General features: G+C 38.3%; 1 protein-coding gene across 2 annotated transcripts in view; it reads left to right on the top strand.

Annotated features, from left to right (window-relative positions):
• LOC148946515 (katanin p80 WD40 repeat-containing subunit B1-like) overlaps positions 1-20,636 on the top strand; it is a 256,838-nt gene that overhangs the window by 70,395 nt on the left and 165,807 nt on the right. The gene's annotated exons all lie outside the window — the stretch shown is intronic.

The following is a 20,636-nucleotide window of genomic DNA, read 5'->3' as shown; positions in this document are numbered from 1 at the left end:
GAAAAATGCTCTAATACACACTACCACTATGGGTCGTACTCAGTTCCGTATCCATGATTTTTTTCGGGGGGGGGGGGAAAGGCTTTAAAAACGCATGAAAAACTTGTTTTTGTTCATTTTTGTTACGTTTTTACGAGTCAGACAAATAGTTGGAGGGGGGGGGGTCAAACCCCCTGGATACGGCCTTGGTCGTACTATTTATACCTATAAGGTCGTGTTGTGTATATCGGTTGATTACCGAAAACAATGAATTTGCTATTTTTATTTAGCTCAAGTTGTTGCATTGTAAAGTTGTGCTCTTGGCACTATTTGAGTTTTCGCTTCCAGGTGCTAGCTATAATCTATTGATCGCATTATAATTACCAAATATCGTATTTCATGTGTTTCTCTTATCTCGGCCTAAAGTTTGCTGACACGTCTGTTTGATCATAATTGAAAAAGAGGAAACAAAGAGCGTCTAATTAAGATAAACACATATGAAAACACCACTTAGGCCTATTGTTGTTGTTTGTGTGCTTTTCTTCACGGGCTTGCTGTCACCACTGACGCGTACAAAAGAATTTTTTCGGTGGGAGGGGGGCAATGATAAAAAAAATTGATAATTAGAGTAAAAATTTTCGAGAATTATAGAAAAGATACTTACGTATTATGCCGCGCGGACTCAAGAAGTGAAGTTACGTTAATCATAATGAATATAACAAAATATGATGAAAATATAATACTTTAGTTAAAAAAATTATGGAAACTACAACAGAGATGTATGGAAGCAGGCCGCCCAGAACACATTATATTAAATACCTATCCAACTCTATATATTAAACCACCAACTCTATATATTAAATATTTAATTAAAATGAATGAATGAATGATTTTTATTACCCATCTTTAGCAATACAAAAAAAAAATAAAAATGGAGTAGAGAAAAAATGAAAAGAAAACAAAAAAACACATCGAACAAACGAACAACTTAAATTAATACTTCAATAACCAAAAAAAAAAAAAAACAATGTCGAAACTATTTACATAAAAAGACAACCATAACACATTACTGACTATAGCTTCAAACATACTATGCGCTGGGTCTAAAGATTTCAGGAACTTTTCCCTCCTGGTCGCGATCACGACGAAGGGGTCATCGAGTCCGATAAAACATACCTGCATAGTAGTTTATCTCACTCAGGCTAAGCTGATCATATCCGAGTGCATACAGAGGAACCGGTTTAAACAGATTAAGAACAGCTGGGTGGTCGGGATAATATGTAAGTACCCTATAAAAGATAGGACATCATGGGACTTAGACCCCAAGCGACCCCTTTTCCCCTTGTGTAAATTCCTGTCAGACAAGCCAAGTTAATTTCCAATCTTATTAGTCATATCACACCGAGTTAGTTCAAGGGAATGGAGGACTTCTTGTGCCTTTAAAATTTTAAATAATTTTTATTCCTAAACTCAATGAAAAAAAAAAGTTTTTTTTGACCTTGAAGATATTGTATTTAATAAATCATCGTTCATGAATTTAATGCTCAAGAGATACCTCTTCGTGAAAGCATGGCGGTGGGAATGAGCGTGAGTAATGATCCTTTTTTTTCGCCTTCTATTTTACAGCTGAAACTCTTTTGGGAATTAAAGGGGCACTAAGTTAACGGTACGATTAGTCTTATTCTTTTTTTTTACTTTCTGAAGTATATGAACTGTACCCCCTCCCCCCGTTTCGGCCAAGGAACTGAGAAGGAAGAGAGCCATATGAGCAACACTTCTTAAATGTTCAGCCAATTCGAAAAAAAACATTGCACATTCTTTTGAAGTGTTGTGTTTTTGGTTTCTTATGGCAGGGTTACTCTTGCTTCAAAATTTTTCGAAACCCTTAATTTCGAAATAACTAGCTAGACTTCCGATTAAGACCAATCGATCATGCTTTTATTTCGCTTGAAAAAATGGAAGTAGTTTCTCGTTTCATGATCAAACCATTTTTACATCCTGGTTGGCAATTTTTCGATTTTATTCAAACTTAGTTTTGGATTATAATACTTTTCAAGGAATTGCAAATTTACGTAACTATTTAAAAGGGGTTTCTGCGTTTAAAGCCGATTGTGTTAAGTACGTTTATAAGATACAAAATATTTATGTGGAGAGTTGGGGCCTTACTCAGACTATGGTTGAGCTATTAATTAAATTTAATTTTTTTTTTAACCCGCTAAAGTAACAAAAGCGGAGCATAAATAGAAGAAAAAAAAAATTGCATACAAAGCGACTAAATACACAGTAATACACAATAAAACACTAAATACACAGTAAAAGCACTAAATTAATGAAGGAGGTGGACAAACCCATGTTTGAGCTGGGAGAGCCTTCACTGTCTGGGGGAGTTTGTCAGCAAGTCCAACTAGATTTTCAGTTATATCTGGAAGCCCAAAAATTGAGACAAGGTTACGGTTCCGGTACCGCGGGGGCAGATACAGTGGAAAACGCGAAAACCGAAAATAATGAGAACGTAATGACCGAGTATCTTTTCGCCCAAGAATGGGATAAACACCACAAAGTAACAAAATTGAATGATCAGTAAAAATAGAATACAATTTAGCAAGGGTCTTCCTACTGTATATCCCCCTATTGGCAACAATTTTAGAGTAAGATACTTGGATCATTTTCTTACAATTCGCCACGGCTTGGTCTCCGAGAGATTTAAGATTTTTAGCAATGTTAATGCTAATTGCTATGCTATGTGTCCAGGCAAGGTGAATTTGTTGATGTCCCATTACTCCTGCTACCATATAAACGGGGAAGGCTGATTTGCCTGTTTAGCCTGTTATCGAACAAAATGAAAATGCTTGACAGATAGTTTGAACCTTGTGGACAGGTTCCACAGCTACAACCATATAGATTTATTGCCCGAATAGATGTGTGATAATATACAAAAAACCTTGTAATACGTGAGCATGTAATTAACCATTGCACATTTAGTAAAAGTGGTGGCAACAATGGTAATAAATTTAACACCAAAATCAGTTTTGTGTATCCTTCAAACACTAGGAAACAAACAAAGTCAGCCTTTCCTGGTGGGAAGAAAAAGGGTGCCAAAAACGCCCATACTTTCTGCAATCTGTTAAAAAATACGTCTATGAGTATAGTAACCAAAGAGAATGGAGAGCTTACTGGAACTAGATCTTAGGCGATTTGGTATAGGGAGATAGTGATTTTGTGCTACTAGTCATTTCTGGAGCAGCGTCTGGTGGCTCCATTAAAAAAGTGGAAAATTTCAAAGAAAAATTTAAATCTGATCCGATTAATCTACCGTGCAGTAGGATAGAAGCTGAAATTTCTCTGTAGTCTGTAATTTAAGATTTTTTTTTTTCATTTCTAATAATTATTTTATGTCAAAATTAACTCTGCACAAAGTAGGCCTAGGTAGCTTAGAAAATTTTGGCAGGTTTAAGTAGGCTCAAAGACCCTACTTAACCTGAATTTCAGAATTCTATATGTCATGCGAGGCAGAAAACGCCTGGTCCTGCTGGGAGTAAAAGCAAGTAAGCGGTTTGGCCTATTGGGGACTCAATTGCTTTCATCCTTCCCTGCATTTTAAAGTACGTGTAAAGTCGCCAAACGTTAGATCGCGTTGGTAATTTTTTCGATGCTAGCGCCAGTTTCCATTCTTATGAATGTTCTATACCCTTTGGTTACAATCCTAGTTACAACCGTTAAATTTACTTGAGAGACGTTTGTCGTCGGTACAAGTTAGTCAGCTTACAAATATAAATACTTTGAAGATACTGGTCTCTCCTTTATATTTCCTTTTATTAGTCTGAAGACCGTGAACGCTATTATTGTCAAATTTTGTGGTTAAGTTTTCTTGGCCGTTAATCATACTTCTCTGGAAGTAATTTACTTTTCCCCCATTTTTAGCTTTCTTTTAATGTATTTTGTCTTTAAACTATAAATCAAATTAGTTGCAGGTATTTACCGACTCAGTTTTAACTTTTCTTTCACAATTAACGGACTAATAGCTATAAAACTAAATTGGGAGAGTATAATTCACTGAGACGGGAAAAGAGGACTTCTGTGGAAGGTGGTTATAATGGAAGATTTAAATGTAGGTGGGTGGAGGGATCTTCGGTTGACCCTATGTGTTTTAAAATACCAACAACAATGGGAAATTCGTAAAATTTCTTTTAGATCAATCAATCAATTCAATCAATTTATTCAATCAATAAACTCAACAAAATACACTTCAATATAAACTCCCCCGTAAGGCTCTATGGCCAGGAAAAAAACAGGGGAGAAACAAAAATGAAACAAATACATAAAAAACAAAAACATTTTCAACATCATACATTCACACCTTTAAGAGACTCAACACAAGAAAAAAAAAATCAATAAATAAAAAAAAAATTCATAAAATACAATGATCCACATAAAAATAAAGAAGCAAAAAAAATTCCAAAAATCAAAAACTAAGCAGGGGACAATTTGTTTCCTGTATAAGCCTTCTTGCCTTATCATATATCTTAGAAAATTGTTTAGAAAAAGAAGGGGAAGTTGACACTAATATTGCTAGGAAATAAGACACCTAGACCTCAACTACGCAACGGAGCGCAATTCTTAAAACTGACCCAGGAAAAATATGTTTCACCTTCCTCAGAGTCCAAAGACTCCTTCAGATCTTCCTATTAATTCATATCATATTAATTCATATTAATGATGCTTGAATGAAAGGTTTTCATCGAGAAGAATACCGAGAAATCGGACATATCGTTCCTTAGGTCTACTGAGAGAGCCCCTTGAAAGCTGGATATTAGTTAACTTAGGGCACGCCAGAGAAATACGGGACAAAATTAAAAAACTTGACTTAGCAACATTTAGTGCAAGGTAATTTGCATCAAAGCAAAGAACGACTCTCTCAAAAAAGTCAACTAATTTGGGAAGCATTTCAGACTCTGGTCCTACCAATGGAACTATTATCAGCAAAGGCAAAGAGAGTGTTCCCATACTCCGAAAATGATCAATTTTTTCTTACTATTGAAAGGTTCAGGATGACATAGGTGACAGAAAACTGTAGGTTTTTGATTCATAACCGCAACTATAAAGTCATTAACATAAACCATAAACAGAAACGGTCCAAGAACAGAACCTTGAGGAACACCAAACTCAACTTCAGACGAAAAGTGGGAAAGGGAATCTACGGAGATAGTTCTACCTGACAAATAGGAATCAAACCAAGCATGAGCGTGTCCTCTTACACCATTGTGTGATAGCTTATACAGCAGAATCTCATGAGTTAAAGAGGCAAAAGCCTTACGGAGATCTAGGAATATAGCTGCAGGAATCCAACCAGAGTCAAGTGCGGTATGGAGAAACTTTAAAAGAGTTCCACACGCATGCTCGGTAGAATGTATAGCTCGGAAGTCAAACTGAAAATCATGAAAAAATCTTTTAGCCTCTAGAAAAGCAAGTAGACGGGAAAGCATGGTCTTTTCAAAAATTCTGCTAAAAACAGACAGCAAAGATATAGGACGATAATTAGTTGGATCCCTTCTTGGTCCACCTTTATATAAAACAGTTACTCTAGCTCGCTTAAGAGAACTGGGGAAAATCTCATTTTCAAAAGAAAGATTTATAAGCTTTGTCAATGGAGAAATAATTGAAATAAGAATTAACTTAACTACCATAGTTGGAATAAAGTCAGGGCCAGACGACGAAGAACCCTTCAAGCTATTTACAATCCTGGCTACTTCAACATCAGAAGCCAGATATAACACCATCGATTTGAAACAAGGCGGACCAAGATAAGTTTTGTAATCCGGTTGTGACTGTGAAGACCTGACTGGAGAAGCAGTGGTTTTCCCAATATTGGCAAAATATGATGTAAATGCTTCTTAAACAGATGGAATACCCTCAACAACCAAATCACCAACTACAAGACTTGGAGGGATAGAAGGAGCCGGAGAAGAATGTTTGAGGACGGAATTGATCACTTTCCAAGTTTTTCGAATATCTTTCCCAGAATCCAAGAATTTTTTGGAATAATAAAGGAATTTAGCCTTCCGGCATAAGTGACTGAAAGTGGTTATGCTTAGCATGAATTTATGAACGCGTGCAATATTCAAAGACAACTATGCTGACTTAAAAGCTTTCAAAAGATTATTTGTTCACCTCCAAATCTTTAGAAGATTAAAGGCTATCCGGGAGATCAAAAAACCAGTTCCTCATTACCTTGAAGTTGAGGGGGACAGAACAAATACGTTTAAAATAGACTCCTTCACTGACTCATAAAAATAGTCAAACTTTAAACAAAATAACTATTATCACCAAAAATATTCTATGTCTTCTCAGATAAATGGGATCTAATGCGGATTCAACGTTTTTTCAAGGATAAAACTGGAAAATACAGAAAAATAGTCTGAAATATCACTCACCACAACAGGATTCCGAACCAAATTAAGAGACGAAAAAATGTTATCAATTAAAAACGCTGACGTATCAGTTACACGTATCGGAATACAGGTTGTTGGTAGAACCCCAGCAGTGAGCATATCTGAGAGAAAATCCATCGTAGTAGAGGAAGCCTTGTCAATTAGATTCAAGTTAATGTCTCCCATTATTACAAGTTCATATGGACGTCTGCCTATTAATTCTAAAACCTCATCAAGGACCTGAAAAAAAGAAGGGACAGATCTACTGGGAGATCTATAAACATTACCAATTATCAAAACCTTATTTTTTAAATTAATTTCAATAAACTGGGATTCAAAAACCCCTTCGTCATTCCTTGACAGATCGCTTCGAACAGTATAGGGAAAAATATCAGAAATATACATTACTAGACCACCCTTTGCCATCCTTCTGCGATTTAGTCGCTCCATTTTGTAACCGGGTATATCTAAAAGCATTTCATTGCTAGAATTAAGGAAAGTCTCAAATAATCCGATAACATCGGGTCGCCCATCAAAAACTATCTGCCTCAACTGATCAATCGATGAGCAAAGACCCTGAGTATTGAGTTGAAGGACCGAAAAATGATCATCTCGTCTAGTAGCCCACTTTAAATCAGAAACATACTTACTATTAATGGGAAGTATTTAGGGAATTTCTTTTAATTTGACCAATAGAATTATTAATAATACTCAAAACATCTAAGGGGTTTCTTTGTAACTGAAGTAAACGCCCATCAAGGGAATAAAAATTCCCAAAGCCTGAGTTAGAAAAATTCATCTAATTTAAGGAGACTAGTGATGTTAGCTGAAGTGGGGTCACTCCAACTTTTTCTTGTTGGGTGTGAAGAAGGAGGATTGAGTTGAAAATTTCAGGGGCATTCTTTTGGGTGAGGGAGGAGTATGATAACTTGTAATTTTGGGTTTAGAGGAAAGGGGGCAAAGTATATTTTCTCTGGTCATCACAAGGGAGTATACATTATTTTTTTTTCTTAAATGGCTGCCGTTCGACAGGCTTTTGGCTATTTTCTTATAATATGATGCACAGTGTCCATTTTTTGGGTCTTCACAAAGCAATGTACACTTTTTGAATGGAAGTAGAACTCCCATAAAGTGTCCAAAAAAGCGTTACTGCAATTTTATTTATTTTAGTTTTTCTGTAGTTATAATTTTGTATTCAGCGTAAAAGGGGATACATTTGCTCATAATTTGGCCAGTCTCGGGTTGACTGGGTAGAGAGATGTAGGGGCTCTTCGTAAAAAAAAATTAGTCAAAGTAATAAGTATTGCCTGCTTCATTAATGATGTTCCAAAATATATTTTAAGATGGAATAAGCTTGAAGGTGCTTGGTTGAATGATCGCAAAATCACACCAAAAATGAAGACTGGAGAAGTCTTTTTTTTAGTTTTTTAAGTTTTTTAGGTACGGCAGTCGTATAGTCATATGTATTTTGTTTAATAGAGCAGGTGCCCTGAACTCTACAGCAGGCGTATTTTTCTTTGTTCGTTAATAAGCCCTTTTAAAAAATCGAATTAGTTCCACTGTTTTAAATGTGTATTATTACTAATGTCAATTTTTAGTGTTATTATTTAAAGGATGTTATAATAGCTTTTTGGCGAAGAAAAAATTTAATAATATATGTTTGGCGGCTTGTTCATGTAAGTGTAATCCTCGAATGTTCGATTTATCATAAACTAAATTTGTATTGCTTACATAGCTGTATTGTAATCGTGAGTGTTTTTCTTTCGATTAATCAAAAAAACTTTTTGCAAAAAAATTAGTTTTTCAAAAAAAAGTAAAGAACTCAATTAAACCAAAAATGAACAAAAATAGAATCAAATAATCTACCAAGCATGCAGCTACTACATCAGTATCAATAAATAAATGAAACCCAAAACAAACAGAAATTAAAATAAGTCAAACTTAAAACGAGCAGAAATTAATCTGAGTAGGGTTCTAAACCCTATGCTTTCTAAAAGCCAGATTATAATTTGTACTTTACTGAAAAAAATTCAAATGAATTTACTGAAAAAAATGTGCATTGTCAGTTTAATATACATATGGTGATATTTAGTTCTTAAAATCTTAATTAATTTTGGTTTTCTTAAAGTTATAGGTGAAAACATTTAAAATAATTTTTTTTAGCTGTCTCTGATCACGTTAACTCTTAAAAAGAGTACTAGAGCGTCTGATTACCAATTCAATGAGCCCCTTTGAAGTTTATATGACCACACTTTCTATAAAACGCCTGTATTGGGAATGTTATCATCAAAGACATAATTTCCAGACCTTTCTGATAGGCTTAACAAAATGGCTTTATCAAAATTTTGATTGGAAGTGTTTGGGAAATGATAGGCGTGGAGGGAGACATATGGCCTCTGATCACTTTTGACTAATAAAACAGGCACTAATCCTCTCGATTTCCGATCGAATGAGCTCATTTTGAAGCTTCTACGACAAAACTTTCTATAAAAAACGTTATATGCCCCAAGGGCATAACTTACGACCCTTGTCATGAGGGCTATGAGGGGAGGGTTTTCATCCTCAAAGACGTAATATCCAGACCTTTCAACTACGTTGAACAAAATGGCCGTAAGTGGCCGTACCATCTTAGAGAATGAGCTTCTAGTTCGGTGGAGAGGTTCGCTAACTTGAAGGTCTTCAAGATCTCAGTATTGCGGATATTGTCATGCCATTTGAAGCCTTGAACTCGACACAGGTGTCTAGTTTGGACGGTATCGACCTTTCTTAGCTGTGTCTGGGTTATCGGCTATATTAGCCGATTATATTAGCTATGTCTCAGAAGATTATAGCATGATGCTTGAGACTGTGGAGTTGTAAATACGGGCTTTTGTATGGCGACTAATTTGCGGTTTGTGGAAGACTGCTCTCAGGAGCCGTCCGAATACAGAGTTTGCCTTGGCTGATCTGGCTGAGATTTTGGCGTCAAGTGTGCTATTTGATGATATAATTGATCCGAGATAAGTGAACTGACTTACCATGTCAAGAGCTTGGCCGTTGATCGCAACAGTTAAGGGTGATACCGATTTGATATTTTCTATGGGCATTATCTTCGTTTTCTTCCAGTTTATTTGCAGTCCAACTCTGGAGGCAGTGGATGAGAGCTTCTCGAGTGCAGACTTAGTTTGGTCGAGATTTTCGCTAAGGACGGCTACATCTTCGGCAAAATCAACATCAGACATAGCCCTTCGGGTATAGCTTATGCCAAAAGGGTGGGCACGGTGTGTCTCGTTAAAAATATGGTCGGAGACGCAGTTAAACAGCTCAGGTGCAGCGGCGTACCCTTGTCACACACCTTTTTTGACGGAGAAGGAAGAAGAAAGCTTCCCGTTAACAAGGACGGCTGCTGTAGAGTTCTTTAAAGAGGCTGACTATCTTTGTTGGTAGTCCCGCAGCTTTGAGGATTAGCTAAAGGGACTGTCTGTCAATAGTCTCAAAGGCAGAACGAAAGTCAATGAAAGCTATATAAGCTTTTTTGTTGAATTCCAGTGTCTTCTCAACGACCTGTCTGACCGTTTAAATCTCTTCAGTTGTCGATCTTCCTGGCATGAATCCGACTTGTTGAGGGCGGCGCAAAGCATGTAGTAAACTTATTGCATGTTTCAGCAGGAGCATTGCAAACAGCTTTCCAGGAAGAGAGAGTAGGGTGATACCACGGTAGTTGCTGTAATCCGTCTTGCTGCCCTTGCGCTTAAAAACTGGAACGATGATTCCTTTCTTCCAGTCTGACGGTATAACTTCAGTGCGCCAGATTACACTGAACACCACATGCAGCCAAAGTATCATTGCAGGGCCGCCCGTAGTAAGTAGCGTAGTAAGTAGAAGCGATGCCACAGGTGCCAGCTGCTTGATTGTTTTTCAATTTCCTCACGGCCGATTTAACCTCCTCAGGAAAAATTTCGGCGCCGTCGGGGGCAGGGGTAGCTTCTGCAGCAGTGGCAACAAGTCCTGGGTCAATGCATTTGGGCGTATCTGAGTTTAGAAGCTTATTAGAGTATTTCTCACAGAGACCAAGACATTGAGACTAATTGTATATAATTTCTCCATTGCTGCTTTCAGGCTTGTGGGCGCAATGGCGTGTTGGCCATTTAGCTCATGCAGGATCTTAAATGTTGCCGCTATGTATTTCTTTTGTGCTGTTTGCTCGATCTCAGTGGCTTTGCCCGCAATGAGGGGTTTGTTGTCCTTTTGAAGCAAGGAATTACGTTGTTTGTTGAGCTTTCTGTAAAGTGCCATATCTCCTCACAATCTCGCTCGCCGTCTCTGCTAAATTATTTCAAACGTCCGGCTGCTAATCCACTCTTTCTTCTTTCGCGGCTTCGAGCCCACAACTTCGGTAGCTGTCCTGAGAACATGGTCTTTGAAAGTGGTCCATGTTGAGTCGCTTTCTGAACGCTGCTGGAGAGCTTCGAAGTGGTTAGAGACTTCAACCATATACCGCTCGTGAACCGAGGGACCTTGCTTCGGTTGAGAGGTGTCAATCTTCTTGGTGGATGAGGAGTTACTCTTATTGGCCCTCAGCCGGAGTTTGTTCCTTGCACAGACGAGATGATGGTCGGCATTGTCGATCTTGGCACCTCTGTATGAGTGGTAGCTCTGGACAGACGAAAGCCAGCGTCGTCGAACAAAGATGTAGTCAAGCCTCTTTTTTGTCAGCCATCATTGCTGTACCATGTGTACTTTGCAATGTCTTTTCTCACAAACCAAGTATCTGTGGCTGATAGAGCGTGGGTGATGCAGCAATTGAGCAGCCACTCACCACTATCATTCAGAGCGTCAACTGTCACAGATTCAACAGCAGCATCATACAGACCGGAGCTGTTAGCCACAACAGCGTTAAAATCTCCTAGGACTAGGAGGTAGTCGTGTGGAGGTACGAAGGAGAGCTTGGAGGACAGTACCGCATAGAAGTTGTCCTTATCTTCATCTTGGGCCTCGTTTGTTGGTGCATAGCAGGTAAGAACAGTTATCTTCCCGCGCTTGCCGTTGATTCTCGCTCTCAGTAGACGTGGTGAAAAAGGCGTAAATGACAATAGGGCTTTCCGAGTGAAGCTGTTGAGAACAAGGCCGACTCCCTCTCTTCTTTGGGGTACATTGGACCAAAGCAGTGTCCGTCCTTCTTCGGTATCTTTTTCGTCACTTTCCGTAAGGTGCGTTTCTGTTATTCCTGCGATCGTCATTTTGTATTTTCTTATTTCTTTTGCTAAAAGAAGCTTAAAACCAGGCTGGTTCAGCGTCAGGACATTCCAGGTGGCAACATTAATGCCACCTTGGTCAACGATGTTCAAAGGGGTACGTCCTTGGGCAGGCCTGGGTCCAATTTGGGTAGTAGGTCGGGCATCCGAGGCTGTATATCTAGTTCCTTTCGTAGCAAGTAATTTCAGGAGGAGGGTTGCTAGCCCAACCATCCCTAGGTGCATTTAGTTCTCCGGTGGCTAGCCGGGTATCCAGAGGCACCTGAAGTAAGCTCTGCATGTGCCATGAATGCATGACAGCAAACTACGGACGACCACCAGTAAAATAACATAATGAATATAGTGAATGGGGGGGGGGGGTTTAACCTCCCGGAAAATATCCGGAAAATTTCGTACCGAAGGAGTTGACGCAGAACCCCCCCCCGCCAAGACACACCTATCATTTCCCAGAACAAAAAAAAAAAAAAATTAGACAACTATTTTGTTAAGTATTGTTGAAAGGTGAAATAATTAGGTCTTTGGTGACGTTCTCCCCCAGAGCCCTCATGGCTCAAGGGCTGTAAGCTACGCAATTCGTTCATTGTTTACATATAGCATATGTTATTGAGAAAGTTTGGTATGTTTGACCTTTACTTTCCAAAGAGAGTTCAGGTGGGTCTTCCATAGAATTTCAAGAGGAGGTTTGAAGTAAATCAAAACACTTTATGTGCATACAGGTTGTCAAATGGGCGTAACTCAGGAGTAATTTAGTATATTAATTTGGCCCTTTTAAATCATAAGGGAGATGATCAATTGTCCAAAAAGAAGATATTTGGACGCTACTACTACTACAAACATCTGCCAAAAGGACCTTTAGCATTGGCGTACGTAGTTTCTTCTGTAGGGAGGGGGGGGCAGCACATTCTTTTATGAAGGGCAGGGGGGAGCTGAAGCTATATTGCCAATTCACAAAACCTTACATTGCCAGGAAGTTCTATCTAATGGTGGAACCTTATGATTGTATCTAATGGTGGAACCTTACATTGCCAGGAAGTTCTAATAATATGCACTTTACTGAAAAAATATAAATGTTTTTACTTTTGTAACTATAATAAATCAAATAATATTAACATATTGATTAATTAATATCAGTATATGTATATTAAACTGACAATGCACATTCATTTGTATTTTTTCAGTAAAGTGCAAATTTTGTTCTGGCCTTGGGAAGGCACAGGGGTTTTGAGCCCAACTTATGTCAATTTCTGCTCGTTTTGGGTTTGATTCGGTTATTTATTGTAATTTCTGTTCCTTTTGGGTTTCATTTATTTATCGATGCTGATTTGTTGTAGTTTCATGCTTGGTAGATTATTTGATTTTATTTTTGCTCATTTTTTGTTTAATGCAGTTCTTTACTTTTCTTTGAAAAACTTATTTTGTGGAAAAAGTTTTTAAATTAATTTCTGTTCGTTTTATATTGACATAGTCTTTTCAGGGAAAAATAAAATAATACTTTAAATCTTTTCGTTTTTAAGACTTTATAGTATGGCCTGCTATTTGTATGCTGGAGAAAAATTATCAGCATTTTTTAACAACATACACCCTTTTAAAAATCTGGACACAAATAGTACTGTTTAATTTAGTTTTGTACCTCCTCTAGTTGACCTGAAATGGAAAACTTAATACCATTCGCAAAAAAATCTGTTTACTGTCTTTGATAGCTTGGGTAGACTTACGATTTTTTGATTTGTTTAAATTTTAAGAGCAGAAATGGGTGGGTTGGCGTGGGTGGGAGGTAGTGGAAGGGGGATTAGTTGCCCTCAAATCACTTTCGACTATTAAAAAGGGCATCAGCCCTTTCTATTTTCAATCGAATGAGCCCTTTTCGAAGTTCCCACGACAACTCCTTCGATACGAAGTGCCCTGGTCTCTAAACAACAACAACAACAAAAAATAATGCATTATACCCACTTCGATCTTTAGTATAAAAATGTGAAGCCTTCCAACCACTTTCGACTATTAAAACGGGCACTAGGCCTTTCGATTTCCAATCGAATGAGCCCTTTTGGAAACGACAACACTTTCTATAAACACCTTATATGCCCCCAGGATATAAATTGCAGCCCTTATCCTAAGGTCTGTTAGGGTGGTTGTCATCCTCTAAGACCGAATTTCCAGAACTTTCAACTACGTTAAACAACATGGCTATCTCTAAATTTTGATTGGATGTGTTTGGGCAAGCGGTGCGCGTGAGAGGGGTGTTAGTCGCTATCCAATTACTTTCAACTATTAAAAAAGGCACTAAACCTTTCAATTTCCAATTGAATGAGCCCTTTTGAGGTTTGTACGACAACACTTTCAATAAAAACTTTATATGCCCCAGGGTATAACTTTCAACCCTTGCCCTGAGGGATGTGGGGGAAGGGGTTGTCATCCTTAAAGACGTAATTTCCAAAACTTTTAACTACAGTGAATTAAATGTCTATCTAAAAATTTTGATTGGATGTGTTTAAGGAAAAGGAGGGCGTGAGAAGGGGGTTAGTTGCCCTCATGTCACTTTCGACTATTAAAAAGGGTACTATCCCTTTGAATTTCAAATCGAATGAGCTCTTTTTCAAGTTTTTCCGACAAAGATTTCAATAAAAACCTTATATGCCCGCCGGGCATAACTGATAATCCTTGCCCTGAGGGTTGTGGGGGAGTGTCCTCCTTAAAAATATATTTTCTATATGGAAATCAACTACGCTGAACAAAATGGCTATCTCACAATTTTTATTAGATGTGTTTGGGGGAATGATGGGCGTGGGGGGGGGGGCTAGTTGCTCTGCAATCACGTTCGACTATTAATAAGGGCACTAGCCCTTTGAATTTCCAATTGAATGAGCCTTTTTTGAAGTTTCTACGACAACGCCTTCTATAAAAACCTGATATGTCACCAGGGTGTAACTTAAAACCCGTGCCTTGGGGGTTGTTGAGGATTGTCCTCATCAAAAACATATTTTCTGTCTGGAAATCAATTACGTTGAACAAAACGGCTATCTCAAAATTTTGATTGGATGTGTTTGGGGGAATGATGGGTGTGGGGGGGGGGGGAGCTAGTTGCTCTCCAATCACTTTCGACTATAAAAAAGGATACTAGCCCTTCGAATTTCCAATCGAATGAGCCTGTTTTGAAGTTTCTACGCCGACGCCTTCTATAAAACCCTTATATGCCCCCAGGGCATAACTTAAAACCCTTGCCCTGAGGGTTTTGGGGGAGTGTCCTCCTCAAAAAAATATTTTCTATCTGGAAATCAACTACGCTGAACAAAATGGCCATCTCAAAATGTCGATTATGTGTTTGGGGGAATGATGGGCGTGGGGGGGGGGATAGTTACCCTCCAATCACTTTCGACTATTACAAGGGGCACTAGAACTCTCAATTTCCTATCGAATGAGCCCCTTTTGAAGTTTCTACGACGATCCCTTCCATATGAAGTGCCTAGCTCTAAAAAAAAAAAAAAAAAAAAAAATAGTACTTTTTGCCAACATCGTTCTTATATGCCCTCAGGGCATAACTTAAAACCCTTGCCCCGAAGGTTGTGGGGGAGTGTCCTCCTCAAAAACATATTTTCTATCTGGAACTACGCTGAACAAAATGGCTATCTCAAAATTTTAATTGGTTGTGTTTGGGTAATTGATGGGGGTGGGGGGGGGGGGGACAGTTGCCCTCCAATCACTTTCGACTGTTAAAAAGGATACTAGCCCTTTGAATTTCCAATCGAATGAGCCTTTTTTGAAGTTTCTACGATAACGCCTTCTATAAAAAACCTTATATGCCCCCAGGGCATAACTTAAAACCCTTGCCCCGAGGGTTGTGGGGGAGTGTCCTCCTCAAAAATATATTTTCTATCTGGAACTACGCTCAACTACGCTGAACAAAATGGCTATCTCAAAATTTTTATTGGATGTGTTAGAGGGAATGATGGGCGTGGGGGGGGGGGGTAGTTGCCCTCCAATCACTTTCGACTATTAAAAAGGGTACTAGCCCTTCGAATTTACAATCAAATGAGCCTGTTTTGAAGTTTTTACGACAGCGCCTTCTATAAAAAAACTTATTTGCCCACAGGGCATAACTTAAAGCCATTGCCCTGAGGGTTGTCGGGGAGTGCCCTCCTCAAAAATATTTTTTCTATCAGGAAATCAACTACGATGAACAAAATGGCTATCTCAAAATTTTTATTGGATGTGTTTGGGGGAATGATGGGCGTGGGGGGGGGGGCTAACTGTCCTCCAATCACTTTCGACTATTAAAAAGGGCACTAGAACTCTCAATTTCCAATCGATTGAGCCCCTTTTGAAGTTTCTTCGACGACCCCTTCCATATGATGTGCCCTGCTCTAAAGGAAAAAATAATAGTACATTGTGTCAACATCGTTCTTATATGCCCTCAGGGCGTAACTTAAAACCCTTGCACCGAGGGTGCCCTCCTCAAAAATTGAGGAGTGCCCACCTCAAAAATATATTTTCTATCTGGAAATCAACTACACTGAACAAAATGGCTATCTCAAAAGTTTGATTGGATGTGTTTGGGGGACTGATGGGTTTGGGGGGGGGCTAGTTTCCCTCCAATCACTTTCGACTATGAAAAAGGGCACTAGCCACTCCAATTTCCAATCGATTGAGCCCTTTTCGAAGTTTGTACGACAACTCCTTAGATACGAATTGCCCGGCTGAAAAAAAAAAATCGTGTCCACATCATTCTTTACTTAGGCAGCGCTAGCGCGCTGCCTATGATTGCACGATTTTGTCAACCTTATGTTATGACGTTTTTTATTTTTTTGTTTCTGGTATGGGGTAATTTCATTAACAGTTATGTTAAAATAAGATCTATTTTACTGTAGAAATTTGTATTATATCTATTCTACTTAGTGTAAATATCTGCACGCAAAGGGGGTGGGGCGAGAATGCTGGGTTGCAATTTTGTTATTTTATTCTTTTAAGTTTTTCCTCTACCCTGAAAATTGAGAAGGTCAGTATTTTGCTTGATAGCATAAAAATGGAATTTAAGCTAATGGAATTTAAGCTAATGGAATTTAAGTTAATGCTAATGAAATAAAATAAAATAGGATGCATTTATAATAGTTTAGAAACAAATTTAGGCTATATATTTGCATATTAGGTGTGGGGTGGGGGGTGAAGCATAGCATATGTTAAATACGTAACCTAACCTAACCCAGGTACCTCCCCCCCCTAAACCCCCAAAAAACAACTGTTGAAATATCATAAACGCAATGAAAACTACGCTTTGCATTCCATTTCTCAATAGCGGTCTCTTGAAAATAACCCGCCTGGCGGTTTCGTCTCTCATTAGTATATAGAAATGTCGTAATTATGCACCAGTACCTAAATACGTAACCTAACATAACCTAGGTACCCCCCCCCCCTAAACCCCGAAAAACAATAGCTTAAGTATTGTAAACGCAATGACAAACTACGGTTTCCGATCCAATTTTCTGTTAAAAGAAACCCGTTTGACTAGTTTCCTTTAGCATCTCCCCTATACAATATATGGCGTGGGTACCAGCTAATTGAAAAGTACCAAATGTGTATCCGAGAAACTAATTGCGCGCCAATGAGACTTTGCATGTGGTAGTGAACCTAAAATAGCCCGGCTTAACCCTATGTTGGATTTAATTATGACGGATGCATTTGAGAAAGATTGCAGTGTACTGATGTTGTCATTAATTTCATGTTTATCTTCTGTAGGAATTTTTAGGAAGCTCTTATCTCCTGTGTTTCTGTTTCAGTTCTTGAAAGTGTGGACATTTTGGAATGTGCATTTCGTGTTAAATTTAAATGTTCCACCTTTCTGACTAATGTTCTTGTCGCGTTTATGCGTAATTGAAAAAAAAAAATTCACATCCTATAAAAATTGCTTTTTCAAAGAAAAGTAAAGAGAAAGGTGTTGGCCAGAAACTAGTAGAAATGTCGTAATTCAAATTTGAACGAACGTGTATCAGAGGCAAAGCTATAGCGTTGCCTATAGTAAAGGCCATACGGCTCTAATGTTTTATTATTATTATTATTTTTTTTTTCAGAGATACTTCATATGGAAGGGGTCGTCGTAAAAACTTCAAAGGGGGCTCATTCGATTGGGAATCGACAGTTCTAGTGCCCTTTTTAAGGGTCAAAAGTGATTGAAAGGCAACAAACACCCTTTCCAGGCACCATTTCCCCAAAACACATCCAATCAAAAATTTGAGATAGCCATTTTGTTCTACGTAGTTGATTTTCAGAGAGAAATTGTTTTTTTGAGGGGTACACTCCCCCACAGACCTCAGGGCACGGGTTGTTAGTTAAGCCCTGGGGGCAGAACTGGTTTTAATAGAAAGTTTTATCGTATAAACTTTAAAAAGGGCTCATTAGATTGGAAGTTCAAAGTGCTCGTGCCCTTTTTTATAGTCGAAAGTGATTGGAACTAACCCCCTCTCACGCCCACCGTTTCCCCAAATACATCCAATCAAAACTTTGAGATAGCCATCTTGTTCAAGGTGGTTGAAAATTCTGGAAATTAGGTCTTTGAGAATGACACCCCCCCCCTCCTCCCACAGCCCTCAGGGCAAGGTTTATGTCAGGCAAGGTATACCTTGGGAAAATATAAGCTTCTAATTGAAAGCGTCGTCACAGAAACTTCAAAAAGGACTAATTCGATTGGAAATTTAAATGGCTAGTACCCTTTTTAATAATCGACAGTGACATAGACCTCTTCCACGCCCACCATTTCCCCAAATACATTCAATCAAAATTTTGAGATAGCTATTTTGTTAAAAATAGTTGAAAGATCGGATAACACAAAACTCTGGTGTTGACAAAGCCCCACAGGGCCCGGGGGCAGGCGTTTTAAGTTATGCCCTAAGGGTATGTGTGGTTCTTATAAAGGGGATGCTCGTATAAACTTCAAAGAGGGCTCATTTGATTGGAAATTGAAAGTTTTAGTTCACTTTCAAAGAGTCAAAAGAGATTGGAGGGCAACTAGCCCTCCCCCATGCCCCTTTTTCCCCGAATGCATCCGAAAAAAATAAAAATTTTGAGATAGCCATTAAGTTAAAAATTGTTCAAAAGTCAGATGACAAAAACTCCAGTGTCAATACAGCCCCCCAGGGCCCGGGAGAAGGCGTTCTAAGTTATGCCCTAAGGACTTATGTGGTTCTTATGGAAGGGATGCTCGTATAAACTTCATAGAGGGCTCATTTGACTGGAACTTGAAAGTTCTAGTTCACTTTTTAAGAGCCAAGAGGTTGAAGGGCAACTAGCCCCTCCCATTCCCTTTTTTCCCCAAACCCATCCTCTACAAATTTTGAGATAGCCATTTTTTTAAAAATAGTTCAAAAATTAGATAAAAAAAACTCCGGTGTCAACACAACCCCCCAGGGCCCAGGGGTAGGCGTTGTAAGTGTTGTCCTGGGGACGTGTATGGTTTTTATGAAAGGGATTCTCGTATAAACTTCAGAGAGGGCTCATTTGAGTGGAAACTGAAAGTTCTAGTTCACTTTTTAAGAGTCAAAAGATATCCGAGGGCAACTAGCCCCGTCCCCCCCCCACACACCTTTTTTCCCCCAGCCTATCCGATAAAATTTTTAAAGTAGCAATTTCATTAAAAATAATTCAAAGGTCAGATAAGAAAAACTCCTGTGTAGACGCAACCCCCCATGGCCCGGAGGCAGGCATTGCAAGTAATGTTCTGGTGGCATTTAACGTTTCTATAGAAGGGAAACTCGTATAAACTTCATAAAGGGTTAATTTGATTGGAAATTAAAAATTCTCGTTTACTTTTTAACAGTCAAGAGAGATCGGAGAGGAACTAGCTCCCCCCTCCATGCCCTAAATGCATCAGATAAAAATTTTGATGTAGACATTTTGTTAAAAATAGTTCAAAGTTTAGATAAACAAAAATCCGGTGTCGACACCCCCCCCCCATGGCCTTAGGGTAGGGGGTGTAAGTTATGTCCTGGGGGCATATATGGTTGTTATGGAAGGGATGCTAGTATAAACTTCCTAAAGGGTTCACTTGATTGGAAATTGGAAGTTGTACTTCACTTTTTAAGGGTAAAAAGTGATCGGAGGGCATGCTAGCCTCCCCCGCATTCCATTTATTTTTTCCCAGACGCACTTCATGTAGAAGGGGTCATTGTATAAACTTCAAAGGGGGCTCATTTCAAAGGAGGCAAACTTTTTCACTTTGATATTGTTACTTTGATGCATGTTTTGATACCTTGATGAAGATTTGATTATTTTTTTTAATTTTGATTTTGAAATAAGGAATTTTTAAAAACTTGAAACTTTCTGCAATCAAAAACGAACAAAAATTAATTATAAAAAAAGACTTTCCGAAAAATACGTTTTTCAAAGAAAAGTAAAAGATATTTAAAGTTTAAGCTCAGCAGATACAAATACCTGTTAAAATTCAAACTGAAAACGATCAGAAATTACTATTAAACAATAAATGAAACCCAAAACGAACAGAAATTAAATAAACAATCATAGGAAAAAACATTCAACAAGTAATAATATAAATGAATAAATAGATCTTAAAGCGAGTAATGCTTAGATTGAATATGAAAATCAACCTTTTTTAAAACGAAAAATAAAAAATTTGCTATTGAAGTATAAATGAAGCTTAAAACGAACAGAAATAAAATAAACCATCAATGGAAACAAACATACAATAGATATTATTGTAAATGGATAAATAAATCTTAAAACGAGTGAAACTTAAATTGAATATGAAAATCAAGTTTAAAACGAACAAAAATCACTACAAACAAGAGTTTGGGTTTTGCCTCCTTCTCTCACTGTAAAAGTCTAAAACCTACTGCGTCATTGGTGCTTTACTGAAAACTATATGCGTGTGAAAGAAGGAGTGAGAGAAGGAGGCTTTCAGTAGTCCCCGAAGCCACGCCACGCCGACATGACGTCGGCGAATGTGTGATTCAGTATCGGCGGCAGCGCTCCGCCAGGCGCACTGAAATTTTTT

This window comes from Artemia sp. Qi Xiang Cuo, chromosome 11 (genome assembly GCF_049724085.1).
Source record: "Artemia sp. Qi Xiang Cuo chromosome 11, ASM4972408v1, whole genome shotgun sequence".
Lineage (NCBI taxonomy): Eukaryota > Metazoa > Arthropoda > Branchiopoda > Anostraca > Artemiidae > Artemia > Artemia sp. Qi Xiang Cuo.
Note: the sequence above shows the minus strand (reverse complement) of the source record. Positions and strands in the feature narration are given on the sequence as shown.